This window comes from Plectropomus leopardus, chromosome 12 (genome assembly GCF_008729295.1).
Source record: "Plectropomus leopardus isolate mb chromosome 12, YSFRI_Pleo_2.0, whole genome shotgun sequence".
In the NCBI taxonomy this organism is placed as follows: Eukaryota; Metazoa; Chordata; class Actinopteri; order Perciformes; family Serranidae; genus Plectropomus; species Plectropomus leopardus.
Genome location: NC_056474.1, coordinates 4,937,314 through 4,957,578, shown reverse-complemented (window position 1 = coordinate 4,957,578; position 20,265 = coordinate 4,937,314). Strand labels below are relative to the sequence as shown.

Below are 20,265 nucleotides of genomic sequence, written 5' to 3'. Positions count from 1 at the left end.
CATTTTATGCATATGACGCATTTGTATGTATTGTTATGCAGATAATCCTCCTATAGCTTTAAGGGGTCAAAAGTGCATTTATTTAAGTAGTACACAATTTTAATATATTTGCTTTTTTCTTGAGTGATTCCATTTGTGCTGCTTTTTACTTCTATCAAGTATATTTCAGAGTAAACACTGTACTTTTTTACTCCTCTATATTTATTTTTCAGTAGTTACTCTTCAAGTTCATGTTAAAAATCAAAATACACTCAGTTGCCAGTTTATTAGGTACACCTACTCATGAAAACTCATGCAACAGCCCTGCAATAATAACCACCTTTATGAAGCAACCTGAACTTTATCACCTTCGTAATGCTGTATGAGACTGCATTTGTTCAAACTAAAGACGTGCGTAATAAACTGGCAACTATGTGTGTATGATCATTTTTGTTACAGATTTAAACTACTCATTAATACATAACACAGTTCAGTTAGCTTACATGGGACATGGGAGTGAGACAGAATTGTGGTGGTTTTGCAGCTTTTTGTAGTTTTTATGCATATTTTTGTGGTTTTACACATCTTTAAGGTAATTTTGTGCATGTTTTTGTCATTTCACTAACTAACTTTAGCTATTTCTAAATAAGCGTAGTATGCTGGAAAAATGCATTGTTGTACAATAATATTACACTAGTATTTGTGTATACAATCATATTATAGTATTATTAAGTAAATTAGTGATTTTTATCAAGTAACAGTGAGTTTTTTGTGGGGAACTCCTCTGTTAGTAAACCTCTTCCTTGCTCTTGGCATACTGAAAAAAAACAGAACAAATTTTCAACTTGGAGATCACCGTTAAACTTCAGTTAATAGCCCAGGCTGTTAACTGCTGAAGTCACTGAACTCAACAGGCTTATATTTGGGACAGGCGTCTATGTGGGACAGGCTTTTAATTCCTTTCACACAAAAAAACATGAGATGAAGGTGATGAGCAGGAAAATAAGATGACTCAGAGGTCAACAAGAAATCTATGAAATGTACAAAAAAGACCACTGAACCCCCCCCCAAAAAAAGAAAAAACAAATAAACAACATAAATGACCTGAAAAAAAATCTATAAAATAATTTTAAAAATATCATTATGACAATCGTTCACCGGACATTTTTCCTTTGCTTAAAAAAATAAGTCTTCTTCTTCTAACTAAACTCTCTAATACTGTCTTCTTTGTTGCTCATGGTGTCAGTAAAATGAACTAAATGAACTTATTAATTATTTTATTTATTTATTTTTGGTCATTTATTATTTTATTTTATTTTTTTAATAGCCTATAATTTTGAAATTGTTGTTCAGCTGTAATTCTGATTTTTGGCCTGCAGTTTAATAGGCCCTGTGGACAATTGTTTTCGGGGTCAAAATTACCTACAAGTTCAGAGTCATTTTTCAGTTTTTTGGAGTGCAGATTTTATCATGGAGCATGCAAAAGCAGCTCAGCCTAACGAGGCCATCTAGTGGTCATGTGACTCGCAGCTGATCCTCGTCCTGCAGGATCCAGCAGGTGGCGCTGCACGCTGCTGCTGCGTCAACACCGTGGGCGTGCCCGTTTACCAGCACTGGGGGGGGGGGGTTTTTTGGAGTCAGGAGGGGCGGGGTTAACTCGGTACCGTCTCTGGGAAGGTTTGCCAAAGCAGGCGCTTACAGGTGTCTGGTCCTTTCCACCCGGACGAGCCCCGTGTCGGGATTCCTGGTCTGCGGTGACACACGCTGCTGTCAGCTGCTGCTCAGGGAGTTTGTTCTTCTCTCAAACTCTCAGGTAAACTTTTTAAAGTTGTTTATGCGCCGCTCACCACAAACCAATGCGCGCACTGGGCGCTGAATGAACTGAGTTTTGCATAATTTGGGCGAGTTTGACTCCCGTTTTGCAGCTGTTATCTCTGTTTTAAGGGCGCTCTCCTGAGCCGGACACGTGTATTTCCACTCAGTAAATCTCTATTTTTTCTTTCTGTTTCAAACACCGGGGTTTACCGACGCTGTGACCTGCTGCTCTCCCTGGAATGTGAAATGGTGAGTACAAGCGTTTATTCACAAAAACGGGAAGTATGACACATAAAAACAACTCAGGCAGTTCATACACTGTGGATAAAGACAAGTCCGACAGTTTTAGCTGCTTTAATGAAAGTTAAAGGGTCAAACAGAAAGCCAGAGTGTCATTTAATAGTTAAGGGTTAATAGACCCGCCAAGTGCATTTTACACATACTAGGAATTTGACTTGGTGTTTTGGTGCAAAACAATAAACAAAGAGGAAGTAATAGATAGAATAGTAACTTTAAATAGAATAAGATATTAGATAAGATATAGAAGTGATGTAAAAATATGAAACGAAAAACAGAATGTAAAGTACACAAAATGTATGCACAAAAGCTGCAACAGAGGACTTGCACAATTGTGCAGAAGTCAAAGCTTCAGTACAAGTTAAAGTTAAAGTTGCAGTGTTTATAAAAGAGCAGTACAGTGTACTGTTTACAAAATTATAATGCTTTTCATGGGCGGATAATCAGACAATGGGCCCCTGGGGCACAGATATACAAAAGGCCCCACCACCTGTAGGAGCTGGAAAAACAGACTTTATGTTGGTTTTGCGTCTCTTTTTTGTAGTTGTCATGCATCTTTTTGTGGTTTTATATCAGGTAATTTTTGGGTCTGTTTTTGGTCATTTAATAACTTTGTGATAATTTTCTTTGACTTTGCAGTTCCTTTGCATCTCTTTGTAGTTTTTTTGTGTCTCTTCACAGTTCATTAGCATCTCTTGCTGGTGTTTTTGTGTCTCTTTGTGTCTCTTTGCACTTCTTCTGCATTTCTTTCTGGTCCTTTTGCATCGATTTGTGGTCATTTTACGTCTCTTTGTAGTTTCTTTGTATCTCATTCTGGTCCTTTTTTGTCTCCTTGTGGTTCTTTTAAACCTCTTTGCATCTCTTTTGCATCTCTTTCTGGACTTACTGTGTCTCTTTGTAGTCATTGTGTGTCTCTTTGTGGGCTTATGCAGTTCCTTTCAATCCCTTTCCGGTCTTTTTGTGTCTTATTTTGGTCATATAGCATCTCTTTGTGGTAGTTTTGTGTCTCTTAAACTTTAAGGGACTGTACTTTACTCCATTGGTGGGTGGGTGGGGGTGCACGGCCCTACCACCACGAAAAACAATCATATTCCCGCTTTCTGGCTATGAAAAATGTTGAGATTGTTAAAGAAAACATACCTTTAAAACCCAATTGGGGGTTCTGGAGTTCTAAATGCTGAAAATACAGGGTGCCCACGGTCATGGAAAACCTAAAAAAAAAAATCATAGTATTACACAACCCATTTTCTAGGCCTGAAAAAGTCAAGGAATTTGTGAAGTCATTGAAAGTTTTGGAAAAGTCATTGAATTTTGTTGTTTGTAACTAACCTGCTTCAGTTATCGTCTGTGGATAACGATCCACTTAATCTAACATAACCGCAGCATTTTCTGTAGCTGTTAATGTAACGTAGTTCTAATAAAAACGCTAAAAGCGTGACAACGTGTTGTTGTTTGCCATCGAGAATGTTTCTTCATTTTCTACCCATGTTCCCCTTCTCTCTTCATGTATGCCAGCCAGTTGATAATATGTTTGAAAAAATGCTAGGTCAAGTGTGGCAAGAAAAAAAAAATACTATGGGTCCTTGAAAAGTTATGGAAAAGTTTTAAAATGTTGTCAGTGACAATGTGTGGGAACCCTGAAAATAAACACAGAACATGACCATTAAAAGTTAAATGTCTGTCCTGTAAGCCAAATAAAAATATAATGTCCTCCTCAATGCTTTTAAAAATTATCTGAAGTACCCCCCCCCCCCCCCCCCTTTATAAATAACAAACAGTCCCTAGCAATCCTGGGCTGTAAAAAAGTTGCTATTAAAAAACCTTAACCATTCAAATTCCTTTGTGACGTTTGGTCTGAGGCCATTCCAGCCTGCTGATTGCGTTCTGTCATGCTGACATGTCTGCGAGGTCTGTATCAGCGTTTTTCTCGGGCAGTTTCTTAACTAATTTCTTCCCTTTTTTGCTGAGCACGCAGCCACACACACACACACACACACACACACACACACACCTGATCAAAAGCTAGCTGGGCACAGGCAGACAGTGCGGAAATGGGAAGTCATCACAGCATGTGTTTCCGCTTATATTCTCCCCAAAATAGAAATGGTGCATGAATCCATGAAAGGAGAGCTCTTTGTTTTAATACTCCCTTTCATGGACTCTTAACTGTACATATGCGCTAAAAGAGGTATTAAAATTTCATGGTGTGGTCATTTTTTGTAGTTGTGTAATATCCTAAGGTCCATATGGCTGCAATGAAGTCGTATTTTATATTTTTAAGATGGACTGTTGCTTTTTATTGGGCCACATGGTCGTTCCTACAGCTCAGTAGTTTGAACAGGTTTATGAGGTGGAAAGATGAAGGTGAATGTACAGGATCAGCGAGATAAGGCCGGGCAAAGTCCGTGGGACTTGTCATGTTCATTGGCTGGTGGTATCACGTAGTCCTGCACGTTTCTCCACAAGGTGTTTGTGAATGGAAGCATTTGCTGAGCTGGTAATTTGATGTCACAATGACTGACTGCGCTGTCTTTAAGAGGCCTGAGTGAGCAAAGTGTACTTGCTGTTTGTCGTGCCATATACATATATAGGCAGGGGATGTGATGTTTCCCTCCATATTGATCTCATGTAATTTGCATTGTCTGCATAAGGTGGGATCAGGAGCAAAAAGATTAATAATAAATGAACGTGGATTCCCAGAGAGGAAGGTTTTTGGTTGCTTCTGGAAATTGTACTTCATTATAGTAAAAACTGTCACAAAGCCAGAAGCTCATGTGCTGTGTGGTGGCTGTTTCAGTATAACATAGTTCCTCGTCCACTTAGTCTGCGAGGTGTCTTGGTTTTGACATGATTTCCAGCTCTGTACTGTATAATCCAAATACTCGTGAGGCAGGAAAAAATAAATAACCAAGGTTAATTTTGGAATACAGAAAAATACAAGGATGCAAAGTCCTTTCATAATCAAATCTCATCGGGTCCACTACCGACTCGATGTCCTATTCCTATCTCACATAAAACAGTAAAACACGTTCCTACACGATAAAGCACGGCCAAAAACTTCCATCAATCCACACCTACGCAGACTTCCCGTCATCTTCTAGAATAACTTCATCCTTTCCTCACACGCACTGAACTATCTTACGGCACCATCGCTGTAGTACGTAACTTAGCCTGCATTCTAGCAAATAATATAATAAGTCATTCAAAATATACAGAAACTGTTGTAAAAACTTGAATAAACCTTTACGTGTCATACACCAACATGTGATTAAGTGGCTCTTACGTTCTGTGTTCTAGAGATAAGTCAGAAAAGTTTGATTTCCCCAACAATGACAACTTGAAAAGTGGGCAACAATAAAAATCTCCTAAAAAAAACACGTTTGGCCTCTTGGTAGCAGTGAAACAAGTTTAACTTGTAAGCAAACGTGGTTTATTTACACATCCAGCTGTTACAGAGCAACTTCGTTATTAATCTTGAGTCGCGTTTGTGTCCACCTGATGAATGTAAGCTCAATATTTGCTCCATTTTAACTTTGTTTTGGTCTCCACCAACTGCCGTCTCTGTAGCTGCTGAAAGCTCCACTGTGTTCACCAGCTTTTTATATTAACTTTGTCTCCCTGCGGTTTGGTGCTCAGCAGGTAATGAACAGTCCCTGCTGGCCACTAATGCGCTGTACTTGATATTTGGTTGAATTTTGTTTTTGTTTGTCTGAATTTTGTTTGTTTGGGACATCAGATTCAGTGTCAGACACCCCAGTTGCTGCAGTGTGTCCCACACTGTTGGCCCTCATCAGCCTTAGTCGCTTCTTCTTTGTCTTTTTTCATGCTAATCAGCATGTTGAATTAGTGTCAGAGACCGCAGAGCCCATCGATGAATACTCTCACTCTGGTTGGCCGTTCAGCTCAACGCACAAAAACAGAAACGGAAGTTCAGAAACTAAACAAAGAACTGAAGTCAAACAGGAGTAAGATTTAAACATATTTGTTATGTCACGTAATGTTGTTTTCTTTAGCCACTGAGCTTTTTAGCGTGTTTTTTTCTGCTGATTTATGCTGTCGTTCAGTGGGGCACGGTAAATCTGTTTTTTCTTCGAACCTTGGATTGTGTGGGTAATGTGCTAACTGAGTAACTACCGTCGCAGCAGTCTTCTGGTTTCCCTTTTTGATTGACATTTACAGAGGACCGCCGTCTGCTGGCGTGAAAAGTTATTTCCTCTCATGCAGGTGCAGAACAAACCTGCAGGTTGGCTGTCGTCGTAGTCTTTGACATCACTTCACAGCATTTAAAAACAGGAAAAGACAACAATTAAGATATTATGATATCCAAAATCTACAACCCCATATATAGTCTCATATCATGATACCGATATAACACTGATATATTGCCAAACCCTAATTTGACATCTGTCCAACATCTTTCTAACATCATATTGACATCTGGTGCCAGCTGGCGAGTTTAAAGTGTTTTCTCTGATAACAGCAGCCTGCTGTGGCCAAAAACAACTCCGACAGCGTCAAGAGTCGAGGCAGACAGTTAATCACGGAGCTGAAACTCACAATGAAGCGGAAGCTGCAGATTCAAGTGATAATTCTTTGTGGATTCGTCATTACGAGCGACCCCTCTTACAATGTTCTCACATCTCATACAAAATAACATCCTTACGTATTACTTAAGAAAAGTTTGACCCTCGACAGTCACCAAATAACCCACCAGCTGTCATCATATTTAAATGCTGCTGAATCCTGATTGGAGGAAGTATGTGACATCATGTTTTCCAGCCGAGAAGAACGCAGAAAGAGGAAAAAGGAAATGGTTGTAAATTCAAAATGGAAAGTTGCACTCACATATTAGAGAGTAAACACTGTCATACTGTAAATTACGTGATACCAGCTGTAACTAAGGGAAAGTGTATTTAAATTGTGTGGGTGACCATGTTTTTTGACTGGTTTTTCCAAGTCCGGCCACTGTAGCACAGGAAGGTTGTAATTATGGGCGAGCAGAGGGGAATTTCCAAACTCTGACTTTTACTGGAATGCAGCAGATGTACCAAAACTTTATGTTTCTTCAGGTAAAACGTCTGAAGATGTTGTTTAGGCTCTGCGGTTAAAAGGGCAGTATTTTACCTCAATGAGCTTTCCCAAGAATCAAGGAATGATTCTCTTTTTTTTCAGTGTTATTTCACTTCTTACGGTCTGGTGTCACGATGACATAACAGGATTAAATCGTCTTTATGTGGCTCAGGGTCATTAACTCATGTTCATATTTATTCCTTCTGCTGCAGACACCTCTCTACAGGGCAGATTTGGTGCTGTTGTTTTAATGTAGCGTAGCCGGTGATACAGACCGTCTCTGCCTATTTATCTTGTGAATTTAAATCAATACGACCATCAGATGAGGACATGATCAATAGAGCTGGCATTGTACTGGAGGAGAGGACATTATTTTACCTGATGCTCTTCGGTGCTATGACTCATTGTGCTATGTCTTAAAAAATGAAGGATGTGGAAGGGCCCGTGTGTGAGTCAGAATCAGAGGCTGAAGGTTAAAAGAAATAGTCTGCAAATCTCTGGCATTATCACGACGCAGTGATAAGATATGCAAAGGTTGGAGTAAAGTAACGTCTGTAGACATTCTTTGGAATAAAAGTGCTGAGCCAAGAATTGAGTTTTTACACCCACAGCCTTCACACGATGCACACGCTGTATGATCAGGATGGCGGGTTGATTACTGAGCTTCTAGTGGAATAAAATTTTCTTTTTTACATTTTTGTAGCTAATTGTTCATAGAATATAACCTGCCTAAAAAATAAAAGTGAACATAGTCACATTTTCTGACAACTCAAATCTATTTTCTAAGTGTACTTTTTTGTGTACATTTATACTCTTAGGTAAACAATATTTCAACTCAATTACAGGCGTAAGTAACAATTATTTTGTTATCAATTAATCAGAGAATTATTTTCTCGATTTATCTATTATTTTTTAATTGAAAATCTCACAATTTTACCCAAGACCAAGTTCAAATTTTCAGATTTGTCATGTCATTCAACCTACAGTCCCAAATCTTAAAAATATTCAGTTATTAACGTGAATAAAAAGCATCTAATAGTCAAATTTAAGAAGCTGGAACCAGAGACGTTTTAACATTTGCAAACTTTCCTTTTTTTTTTTTTTGGGGATGTGTGTGTCCTTTGTAACACTCTGTATCCCCTCTCCTAATTCACATGTTTTTGTGGGTCCGTTAACGCAGCACAGGCAGAACATGAGACCTTTTATCCCTCAGCAGCGGTTTCTGGAGTTTAACATGCTGGATGGATAATTGATCAGTCAATCAGCTGCTGTAGAGGTGAGGGAAAGCAAAATTTTAGCCCCCACGCATTTGGTTAAGTTTCACTTTAACTGCGTCTGTTGCTTTGCTACTCCGTCTGTGCCAAGAGTACACTCTGTGCTCCGAGAGTGGGATGTGATACATAACTGAACGGTTTATGGCGTCTAACAGCACTCCTAATGATGGCCCAGCTCTAAAAACATTAATTTGCGGCTGCTGATGATTTGATTGTGGCGGGCTGTCACAAATTAATGAATTTGTAGGAAATCATGCTGTTTACACGAACACATGTATTCCTCTATAATCCAGAATATTACAACTTTGTGAATTTGATGTAGGTCATGTAAACAGAATATTATGTTTGTATATTCAGAATCAGACCATTTTCCAAATTAAGCCTTTTCTGATTTAGACATGTGGGATATGCTGATATTTTTAGGAATTAAAAGCATTCTTTTGACGTGTATACACCACATTCAGAATATGCGTATTAGGTATTACAATATTCATTTTTAATAGCCATGTAAACAGCGTAGTAGAAATATTGTCTTTTTCAAAATAAGGACGAACACTAGAATATTTTGTGCATATAAACATACTCATTGTAGACTGAATATCTTTGGGTTTTGGAGTGTTGGCTGAACAAAACAAGACATGGAAAGACCCTGAGAAACCATAATGTGTACTTCTTTTTCTTTCTTTTTTTTTTTTTTTTTTTTTTTTTAAAAAAACATTTTCTAGACTAGGCAAGTAATTGAAAAAAATTATCAGCAAATTCATCAATGTTAAAAAAAAAGATAGTTGCAGCCCTAAAGGGACTTTTTGATTTGACTTGAATTTAAAATGGAATTGAATTATAATAGAAGAAAAAAATGTTTATTGTGACTCTCACGGTCAGCTCAGCTCAGACCGCCATGAATTTGAAAGTTCACATCAACCAGTGTCACTGTGTAAGACACCGAACATCTACCTGCTGACGTGTTATTTATACTCTAACATGAGGAGCGTCAGCCTAAAGTGTAAATGCAAATGAAGTCATCAGCACAGATTTCTCGCCCTCGGGTGTGCCGTCGTTCACAGTCGGTTGAAGTGAGATGAACTCGACACGTGAGTGCAGTGCTGCTTACGGTCACCAAAGCCTTCAGGAGCTGGCAGAGATAACACGTATGACTCAATCTTGTTGAGTGGAGATAAGCTTGTTGGGAGTTTTGTTATCTGTCAGCGTTGCCTGATCACTTGAGAGCAGCGCGGCGTTGTCTTTGCCTTATAAAGCTGCAGCTCCTGGGATGGCACCCTGACAGTCGCAGGGTATTTATAGTGGAGAATAGCGGTCAGCTTCACACTCTTTGAAGTCATCTGCAAATGTGCTTTTGTAAATGAACTTTTGTTTTCTGCCAAAAACTCTGTTCACTGGTTCCAATTTACTGATTTTCTATGAAGATTCAGGCAATGAACTTCCTTTGTTTTCTCTCAAGTTTATCCAAACTAGCATGTGTCTCACATCTTTTTCTTGTTTTGATTTATTGTCTAAGTAAACACAGAAAACAGAAGTATTTTAATTTTAGCCTGACAGATACACTCGCTCTCTCTCTCTCTTTCTCTCTCTCTCTCTTTCTCTCTCTCTATATATATATATATGTGTGTGTGTGTGTGTGTGTGTTGATTGTTTTTTAGTGCATAGGAGAAAAGCTTGAAAAGTAATTTCTTTGCGATCACCATTCACCGATTCCATATTTTTTAGGCCATTTATTTTGGAGATACCGATTTATTTATTTTATTTTTTTTATTTGCACAGACAAATAACATAAACAAACATGATTCGGATGTATTTGTTTTTTTCTTTATGTGACCAAGATGTAAATCTTTTAAAGCTAACACACATTAAATCTAGTTTTTTATTTCTGTTATTTAAAAAAAAGTATTATTTGATTGATTATTAAATAGCGCAGGGCACTGTAATTAATGCCAATGTAACCTGAGTTAGTGTACTAATTATGTTTTTGGGTTATTTTAATTAATTTAGTCATTTATGTGCTACAGAACATTGTGGAAAGATATTTAGGCAGGAATAATTACACATCTTATTTTGGAATTACAGAATTTATTTGCATTACATACAACAAATATTCCTTTATCATTAATAGCACCTAAACTATTTTATTTATATAATAAATATGATATTTTCCGACCTGCTTTTGAGTTGCTATTTTATGTCCCCTTGACTCAGTTGAGAGTAACTACAGTTCCTACCTACCATTGTTTGCAGGGGACGTCTATAGTTACATCTATAGTCCCAGCATGTCCTTGTATCTTATTGGCCAACGTATACACAATATAGTGTGTCTGCAATTGGCTAATATTGGGGGAAAAGGTTCAAATTTTATGATGCTTACGTATAGATATTAAACATAATACCTGCATGACAAAAACAAAATAAAATAAAAAGTGAAATTAGTGATGTTACTACCTGAACCACTGCACACACTGCTGCTTAAACATCAGCCTTTTTAGATTGCTCTCTTAAGCTGAAATACTGATGACCATAGAAAGCTCTGAAAGGGACGAATGACTCTAAATACTGCCACTTCTTCAAAACCACACACACTCTACACGTGTGCTGCCCCTCCCTTTCTCCAAAAAGCCTGGTCTGCAATCACTTGACAGGCACAATCATTAGCCTACTGCTTTCCAAAGGTTAAAAATACACACAGCATTTATGATTGCTCGAGATAAGATTTGCTTCCTACATGCAAAAAAACAAGGAGGGAGTGCTCCTCAGCTTCAGTAATAATCCCTTTTCACAATAATCCGCAGTATGTACCCTTGGCTTCACATGAAAGGGAGCCGGAGTTAAAAAGACTGACTTTTCTAATAGGAGGGTGTGGTGTGATGAGAGTGTGCTCAAGATAGGGGGTCGATGGGAGCTTTGGCCTAGTTCGGGGTGTCAAAATCAGACTCTGATTTTGCGTGTATGCTTGCTGACCTGCAGCCCTTTGGGAGTGAAGGCGTTTACAGCTGAGTAGAGCCGGACAGCAGGGGATAGTAGCTTTCGTTAGTTAGTGGTGAAGAAGAAAGCAGAGCTGGAGCAAATTCACCCTGAGTTCACTGAGTTCAGCGGCCAATAAGAAAACAGCAATTACCATGATCACCGAAGAGCCTTCATGCCTAATAATGCATGCATATACGGAAAAAAAATCCACAGTAACGGCCAATAATCTATATATATTGAACTTTATAACACTGATTGATGTATAATGATATATTTATATATGGACTGATATTGTCCTCTGATCGGAGGTTAAGGAGCTCCCAAATCTCATTGCCCTGTAAGGATTCAATTTCTTTGTACAATGACAATAAAGACATTCACAATGTTGCCATATTCTATTCTTTTACAATTTGCAGACATTTACGGCCGCTTTTCTCCTCCTTTGTCTCAGCCACTTCTTTGAGTTAGCGAATCTTAATTCGTTAATGCATATGCCAAGTTGGCTATTTGCTTTCTTGGCTTTGATTGTACTGAGTGAGGTTGAAGTAAGCGCTGCCCGCTCTCCTCTCCTCTGAGCAGGGTGGAGAAACACCATGGGCTACAGTTACAGACTCCCACACTGAGCTGAAGGGAAATGAGCTTTCAGGACTTCAGTAAATTACGTAAATTAACAGTGTGATTCTGCATCTTTCTTTATGGTTTGTGGTGTTTCGTTGGGGTGTTTCGCTGTCTGCCCCCCCCCCCCCCCAGAGTCTAGGATCACCTCTGCTGATTGTGGCATCTCTCTGTGCTTCTCCAAAGACAAAATTGAAATGTAGTTCTCTTTTTTTGAAAAGAGAACTGTTAAGTCCAGCAATAATTTTCGTCCAGACCTCGGGGATGGCAGGGAATGCTGGCCTGGACTTGTTTTTGCTTTTCTAAATTAGATCACATGGGTGATTTGTCATGTATTGTTGAGGACATGCTTCAATATAACTGTGTATGGATGGAGTGCCAGCTTGCTTGTTAGGACCACAGTACTGGAAATTGGATTTCTGTAATGAAGGTTCATAAGGTTACTGATTTTTTTTTTATTCATGCATTCGCACACACCAGGATTTGCTGATTTAGTGATTTAGTTTTGATGTTTTTTTTTTTTTTTCAAAAGTATGGCCTTGCAGAACTACCTTTTAAAGAAGCTCCTCAATTCAGAATTGATTTTATAGACTTGTTGAATTCAGCATAAATCACGACATGTCAAACTGCTGCGTAAGCAGGAGGTCAATGTAACGCAACTTCCCTCCTGTAAATTCTGAATCATGTAAAATGAAAGAGACAGCGGCAGCATTACTGCATAATTTTACGTGCGAAGGAAAACCTCATGTTGCCCAATTATGCTAATACTTAAAGACACTATCATTCAAGGCTACCTCAGTTCAAGGTCAGGTGTCAGAGCAGATGAGCTGCACAGGAACTAAGTGCCTGTACGCAGCAGAAAAAAAGTGAAGCGTTAAGCAGCCACATGAGCTAAATAGAGTCCAGAGATCACATGTTGTCTGTCTTGTGTGGTATTAATCATTCTGCTGACCAAGGGCTGCTGTCGGCGACGAGGAATCATAGATTTGTACTCACACTTATCTGTAAGTCACTATACACACAGTGATAACGCATGGACAGTAGGAACTAAGAGAGTCAGATGATTTTTCAGTGATCTTTTCACTGCTTATGTTTCCTTAAAGCATTAATTCAGATTGAATTGATTTTGTTTAATCTAAACTTCCTGTTACAGTAGATCATTTTTCAATTGATGGTGCAGGGGGTCAGTGGAGATCTTTTTCTAAGACGCATGTAATCATTAACATATTATATTTACTAAAAAAAAAAAGACTACAGTAAACGATAAAATTGGAATAAATCTGGTGACCAGATACACGTTTTCACTGGAGACGACCTGATCGTGCTCCCTGTTTTATAGTTTACATTGATTTAAAAAGAATTTAAAAAATGAATTAATCATGCTTTAATACAGAGATTTTAGAGTTGCTGACTCTGCTGCTATTAATCACTATTGTCACTTAAATAATACCACTGTTGCTTTACCTGGCTATTTTTGTCTCCATATGTTCTTGTGTAGTTTTTCTATTTTTTGAAATTTTTGTTCTATTCTTAACCTGGTTTGTATTGTATTAGGGATGCACTGATAAGAGCTCAGGTTGATACTGACTCAAATAGCTGGATCGGGCTCTGGTGGAGTTCGACTGCTTTATTCTTGAATTTTAATTCCATTTTTGACCAATTTGTTGATGCATTAAAAAGATTTACACCTGTTTTTTTTAATCCTTTTTTGAAAAGTCAAACTGGTGCATGCATTCTTATTTTTTGCATACACCTGTTAATATTTCTTCTTATACTTACTCTAATTATCTGTACTGATGCTGTCTTTGTGCTGCTGTAATAACTGAATTTCCCCTCAGGGGATCAATAACTTTTATCTTATCTTTTTGTGCTCTGAGTGTCATATTACACTGGGATGGTGAGAGAGGCCTGCCTGGTAGTATGTGCTGCCTCGTGTCTTATACTTTTGTTTTCTGTTTTTCTCCTGACTTCATATCTGCAGAAGGAAGAAAAATTACTATAAAAAAGCTCAATTCGAATGAGCTTTTTTTAACAGTGCTGGTATGTGAGCATTGATATTTACTTTGGAGACAAGCTAATCCTTCATTTCCAATTGAAGATTGCTCACTGCATTACAGGCGCACGGTCACCACCCACTGGCCAGACGGCCGTGATGAGAAATGTCTCAGGCGATCAGTCTGGTCATGAACGCACTGTGCCAGACTCCACCTGCTCTAAACGTAGATAACTATTGTTTGGCTGCTCAGAGAACAGAAATCCGAATTAGTTGTCCCTGCTTCATGTTAAGTGTGTATTCTCAGGGAGACATGCTGTGGTGATGCTCTAAGCAAGGTTTATCATTACAGAAATGTGTGTGTGCTTCGAAAACAAGGAATGAAGGCGGAAGTGAAAGAACTGGAGGAGAAATGGTAGAATAACAGCATGTGAAATTAGTATTAAATTGTCCAAACAGCTTAATAATGATCGCTGAACTTGTAAGGCTGCCTCTGTTCATGTTGTCACCAAAGTAAAAACACATTCTTAGACCTATTATGGTTACTGGAGCTTTCCCATTAGACTCGGCAAAGCCACTGCCATGAGTTATTACAGTGTCACCGTGAAAAAAAAACGATCCTCCTGACAGTCCTCCTCGGCTATTATTTCTCCTCCCAGCATCGAGGGTTACAGGAATATTGTGTTACATCTATTGTTAAGCCACTGCAGCTCCAAAGCTCTCTCTCCTTACTGAAGGTTGCTTGTAAAGTTGGTGCTCAATCTCCTCTGATTGTAATGTGAATTATACGTCCTCGATGTAAACTACTCGTTGTTGTTGTTGTCACTGAGCTTGTTTTATGAGCTGTGTCACAATTAGCTAGCGGCTGAATGAGGAGCCAGCTGTCTGGCTGCTGTACACAAGAGATGCACTGTGTGTGTTATTACGTTTACCCTCTACTATCTGCAAAACATGCCCTCTATAATGTGTCACTATTTAGGGATTTTCACGTACGACTGCTGCAGAAAATTCTCCGAAGCCGTAAAGCGCACAAGTGTGTATTTATATTTGCATAGTGTGCCGTAAGTGTTGGCATGTGGTATATTACTTGAGCATGAAAGCAATTAGATGAAATAAAAGTCAAATGGGTGACCGAGCTGGGTCAAGTTCCCACTGGGAGGCGGGAGGCAAAACCCTTAAATCCCCAGAGAGAACAGCCCAGACACTAATTAAAAACTTGCTTTTATGTCTGTATTTGTGCGCGCACAACCACATGTGTGTACCTAGAGGAGGGCAGCAGATGTGTGTGTTCATGTGCTCCCTGTACTGGCTTGTTTTAATATGTCTTGGATTATGTTTTTCAGTTTGGAGAATATTATAACGTGCTCCAGTATGGGTGCACACAGTAAGTCTTTAAAAAAGCATTTTCACATTGTGGCTGTTCATGGGAAAATCATTCGAACTATTTTATATACTGCAGAGTAACTTAATTTATAACAGTACATCGTTTTAGTAGCTTTTCAAAGCTTTTGTTTATAAAATTTTCAATCCACAAAGTTTTTAGATTAATGCAGTAAGGTAAAAAAGTTAAATATTTCCCTATTAAAAGTAGTATAGTAAAAAAAAAAAGTTGCACATTCACATTCAGTATTCAGGTGAACAGATAATCAAAAATTTTATTTTTTTGCTGTAGACAATGGCTATCTAAAAATGTAATTGTGAAAATTATTTTAAATCGTAAATTGTATATGCAACATTATAGTTCTGGCTTATGCAAATTTATGTTTTATAAAATGAGAGAAAATATGAAAAAAATCCTAAGAGGATGTCATCAAGTTATCAGATTGCATATTTTGTTCCACCAACCGTCAAATCAATCTGCGGGTGAAAAACATGACAATTTAGTATTATGTCACTGGGCGATAGTTGGAAAAATGATACCAAAGATAAGATTACTGTACGCAAAACTTAAAAAAAAAAAAAAAATAGGTCTCAAAACAACAAAAAAAAACATGTAGAAAATAATCTCATTCTATTCATACTTGTACTTGAATAAATGTACTTATGTGACATTCCAAAACTGCAAATATTTTTCCAACAGTCAGTACATTGTCAATGATGGCATTTTTAAAGTATTCTGTACTCAACACTATAAATTACTACTTCTACTTTTCTTAGCAAAAACTACACCTATGTCCAAAAATATTCAGTTTTCTGTTACACAAGAGAAGGAAAAGCTGCAAAAACTTAGAACTGAAAAGCTAGAACCAGATAATATTTGTCTTTTTGGCTTGAAAAATTACATCTAATCAATCATTGAACCCTAAGCCATGTATTCCCTCTGTCAACTAATTAATCAGTCAGCTCATTGTTTCAGCTCTAATGGTGTATTGCTAGACCATGTGGGCTGGGCATAGCAGTGTGAATGAGAATAAGTGGTATTTTCTCAGTTAAAGAGCAAGTATCTCAAAACTGCACTTGTGTACAGTATCAAATGTACTCTGTTAAATTCTGATTCGGTTACTTTTAACTGCATTTAAGTCGCGCAACCATTTCCTAGTAAATCAAACCTCGTGCCATTAATTGCCATGCTCTGGGTGTGTGCGTGCGTGTGTGTGCATGTGTGTGCTGCTAAAATAATGCCCCGGCTGTCCTGATATCCCACAATTCTTCTGTGGGCTGCATAGTGGAGTGTGATAGGCTGGTGGAGAGGGGGAACTGCAGCAGAGGAGCACCGCTGTCAGGAAACAGAAGCCCACTACGAATGCAACTCGCATAACCAGCTGAACGAGGGACGGTTTACCTGGTAATAACCTCTTTCTTTTGCTGTTTTTCTTCTGAAATCTTACACTGTGCCTGTCTTACAAGAGATGCACGCTTCCCGGTTTGTTCACTTTTGTGTATTGTTTCCTCTTTTTGTGCCATATTCGGGGTCGTTTGACCACAACACCCGCGGCCGATGACAGATAATTAACATTAAAATCCACTTCTGCTGTATTCACTGAAGCGGAAAAGTGGAGTGGCTAACCGTGGCAGTAACATTGTTAATAGCCCCTTTTTATCACGCTGTTTTGCATTGTAGCCTCTCGGTGCGTAACATTGTAGCGACATGTTGTTTTTTGCTGAATGGGCTGCAGCGGCGGCCGTTATTTTGTAGCTAAAAGTCGGATATTTCAAAGCAACAAGCCGCCTGAGGTACAGTAGCTTAGCGTGCTCCACTTTCGAGGCAGAAAGTGGACAAATGGGAGAAAATAAGACAATATATGTGGCTTTTCTAACCTTAACCCCCCGTGTGATGCATCATTGAAGGGCAGAGCTGAGTCATTGACACACACGGTAACGTTTGGGCACAGTTAATGGATTAAATTTGTTAAATAGTCGGCGGCTAACACGACATACTTGGGTGTTTTTGATCTGCAGTGCGGTAGGCGTGGTTAGGGGCAGGATGACACGGTCTGGATCCTCTTTTAGCATCCTTACATCCTTCTAAGCAAGGAAAGCAATGGCCGGAGTCTGACTAGACAATTTAATTAAGATGCACAGTTAGCTGTTGTTGCAGTAGCATTGGGAGGCAGAAACATGGTGGGCCTTGTTTGCAGGCTTTTATACTTCATTCATTGAGAGTGTAGCTTTTTGATCTCAGCCTAAATTTACCTAAAGCTGATAAGTGTGTTAAAATATTGAGGTATTTGTCTTTTTGTCCCACATTTAGGGACGTTACTTTATCAGATTAGAGGTGTGGCAGGGGTGTGACCCTCCCCAGAACTACAAATATATATATATATATATATATATATATATATATATCACCCCCCCTCCTCCCCACATTTCACAGTTTCTGGTTATGATAAATGCAGTGATTTTGGAGCTTTCTTGGGAAAACATGTCTTTTTGTTCTTTTAGGTTTGGGCAGTGTGTAATATTTCATACCTTTATATCTTCCTGAAATTTCAGCAGAGTATACAGTATATAATGGTATCACCGTGCATTTGCAGTAACCCCTTATGTGCTACTTACTTTAAGCTTTTCAGACTAATAAATACGTGATAGAAACCTACAAAATGTTAAGTAAAGAAATATTCTCATAGCTATTTTCTTTATTAAATAGAGAGATTCAACTGTAAAGCATTTGAATCAAACTTTCTCTCGGTCAGTGAAGACTGAGGATTGCCTTGTTAAGCCATCATAAAATACTTCAATTAAATTCAAACTTCAAAGAAACAAAATAAAATCACCCAAACTGTCTTGGTTGCTCTTGTTAGTAATCTAGTTAATAAGTTCACCATTCCAACAATCACCAGCTCCAGTTTAGTCAAAATAAATCCTTAATTCGCCAAGTTAGATGTTAAAATGTGGTTATTCCCCACAGTCTATCTCTGCGTTGCTGGCCGCTGTCTGTTAACAGTCCTGTAACTTCTCCTCCATCACTAGTTGTCACGGTGTCTTTCAGCTCAGTTGCCTGTTCCACCAGTAGCAACCAGAAACTAGGCTCTGGTGGTGCATGCTGTGCACTACATAAAGTGAGTTCAGTAGAAAGAGGAACACCTGTATTTATGACAGTATTGAAAAACAGACCTTCAGGATTTCTAAATACCTTTGTATATTGTAATACTGCGATACTGCCCACGCCTACGTTAAATCCAGTTGCAGGTTTTAGGGCTCACAGGGTATTTAAAATAAATACAAAATACAACCGTTAAAAGTTGAACGTCCCTCCGTTAAGCAAAGTTTTAAAAAACATAACTCCGTCCCCAGTCTTTAAAAAAATATTTGAAATGCCTCCTCCATCTTTCACCTTTCCCTCCTCTTTAATTAATAACACAGTCCCTTACAAAATGTTTCTCACATGTTTATGATGAAGATCGATCTATATGCAAAACCTAAATTATGTACAAAACATATAGCTTTAAAGGAATAAACCACCGTGCCAGTTCATATCAGCTTTATTTTTAAAGCCCAAAACATTTGTCTTAGATAGTTTTAACATTTCGACAGCACCCTCTGTCCCTTTTTTTAACCAGTTAACCGGCAGCTAATTTGCATCTGTCGTCCCTGATGAGCAACAAATAATACCATCAGCTCACAGTAAATCTTCCTCTGATCATCAGATTCAAAATGGGGTCGTGCAAAAGTTCAGTTTCAGCCTCTTTTTGTTGTTTTTGTCTGTGAAAGGTCAGCAAAGAAAAAAAAAACAAGCACCTTATTGATAATGTGCCCGCAGGTCTTTTGTCTAATTTCGGACATTTTTAGGAACAAATCATGAATTAGTAGATTGAGAAAAATAGCTGAACTGATAATGTAAATGCCCAATCACACATTAGGCTCACATAAAAGCAAACAACGGCCTATTGTTCATAGTTTTGTCCATAAAAACTAAACTAAGGTGATTAAATAGTACTGCAGAATAAGAATAAGATTTATTAAGTAGTTTTTTTTTTCTTTTAAGTAATTTACTTTCTTCTTTGGGTGCCTACAATAAACATATTAAGAGGAATAAAAGTAATGCATAGTAGTGCAACACCCAGGAGCATAAATATAAAATAGAGAAGTTGCAATAGAAATATGACAAAGATACTTTAAAAAGTACTATAACGTAACAAATCTATACAATAGAGCTATTTCAAAATAAAAAAGCTGCACAGTTTTGTGCAGTATGTGCAAAAAATATTACTCTGATATTTTATTTAGAAATGATGAAAAAATGATGTCATCCACTGAGGCTGCGACTGCTTTTTCTTTGGAAGAATAGGCCCCAAAAAATACAACATGGGGACCAAACAAGAAGAAGATTTATCGATCAGTCCACTGACAGAAAATAACTATTTTTAGAATCAGTTAATTGTGAAAAAAAAGTGATTTTTTTAAGTGAAAAAGTTAAGTCTGCTTGTAAAAATGCAGTATTTGCTTGTTACTCCATCTTCTGTGATATTTAAGTAAATTTGGACGTTTTGGACCATGGGTTTGAAAAACAACCAATTTAAATATGCCAACTTGGACTTTGGGAAGCTATGATAATCATTTAATGCTGCCTTATTCTGAAAGCATTTATCCCTAGGCAGGCTATTTCCCAATAACCTTACACTCCAAAAATAACTAAAGGTTAATGTTGTGTAGACACACTCAGCCATGTTAACATTATGCTGTCCTGCAGACTTTATCAGTAATCAAGTCACATCTGATTTACTGATTACCTATAGCTGCTAATCTTATAAAATGCTTAATCCCTATTGGCCGTCTTAGCCATAAGAAGTTATTAACTCTTCATCAAGC

General features: G+C 38.1%; 1 protein-coding gene across 6 annotated transcripts in view; it reads left to right on the top strand.

Annotated features, from left to right (window-relative positions):
* The first annotated feature begins 1,847 nt into the window (after window positions 1–1,847).
* The window catches only part of LOC121951239 (band 4.1-like protein 3), a 72,370-nt gene continuing 53,952 nt past the window's right edge, over window positions 1,848–20,265 (top strand). Inside the window, exons 1-2 of one of the 6 annotated variants that reach the window (XM_042497499.1) lie at window positions 2,028–2,043; window positions 16,683–16,801. The gene's annotated coding sequence lies outside the window, so the exon portion shown is untranslated. Of the gene's footprint in view, window positions 2,044–15,362; window positions 16,802–20,265 lie in introns of those variants that run through there. The other 5 variants (XM_042497500.1, XM_042497504.1, XM_042497503.1 and 2 more) reach the window with 5 other exon arrangements.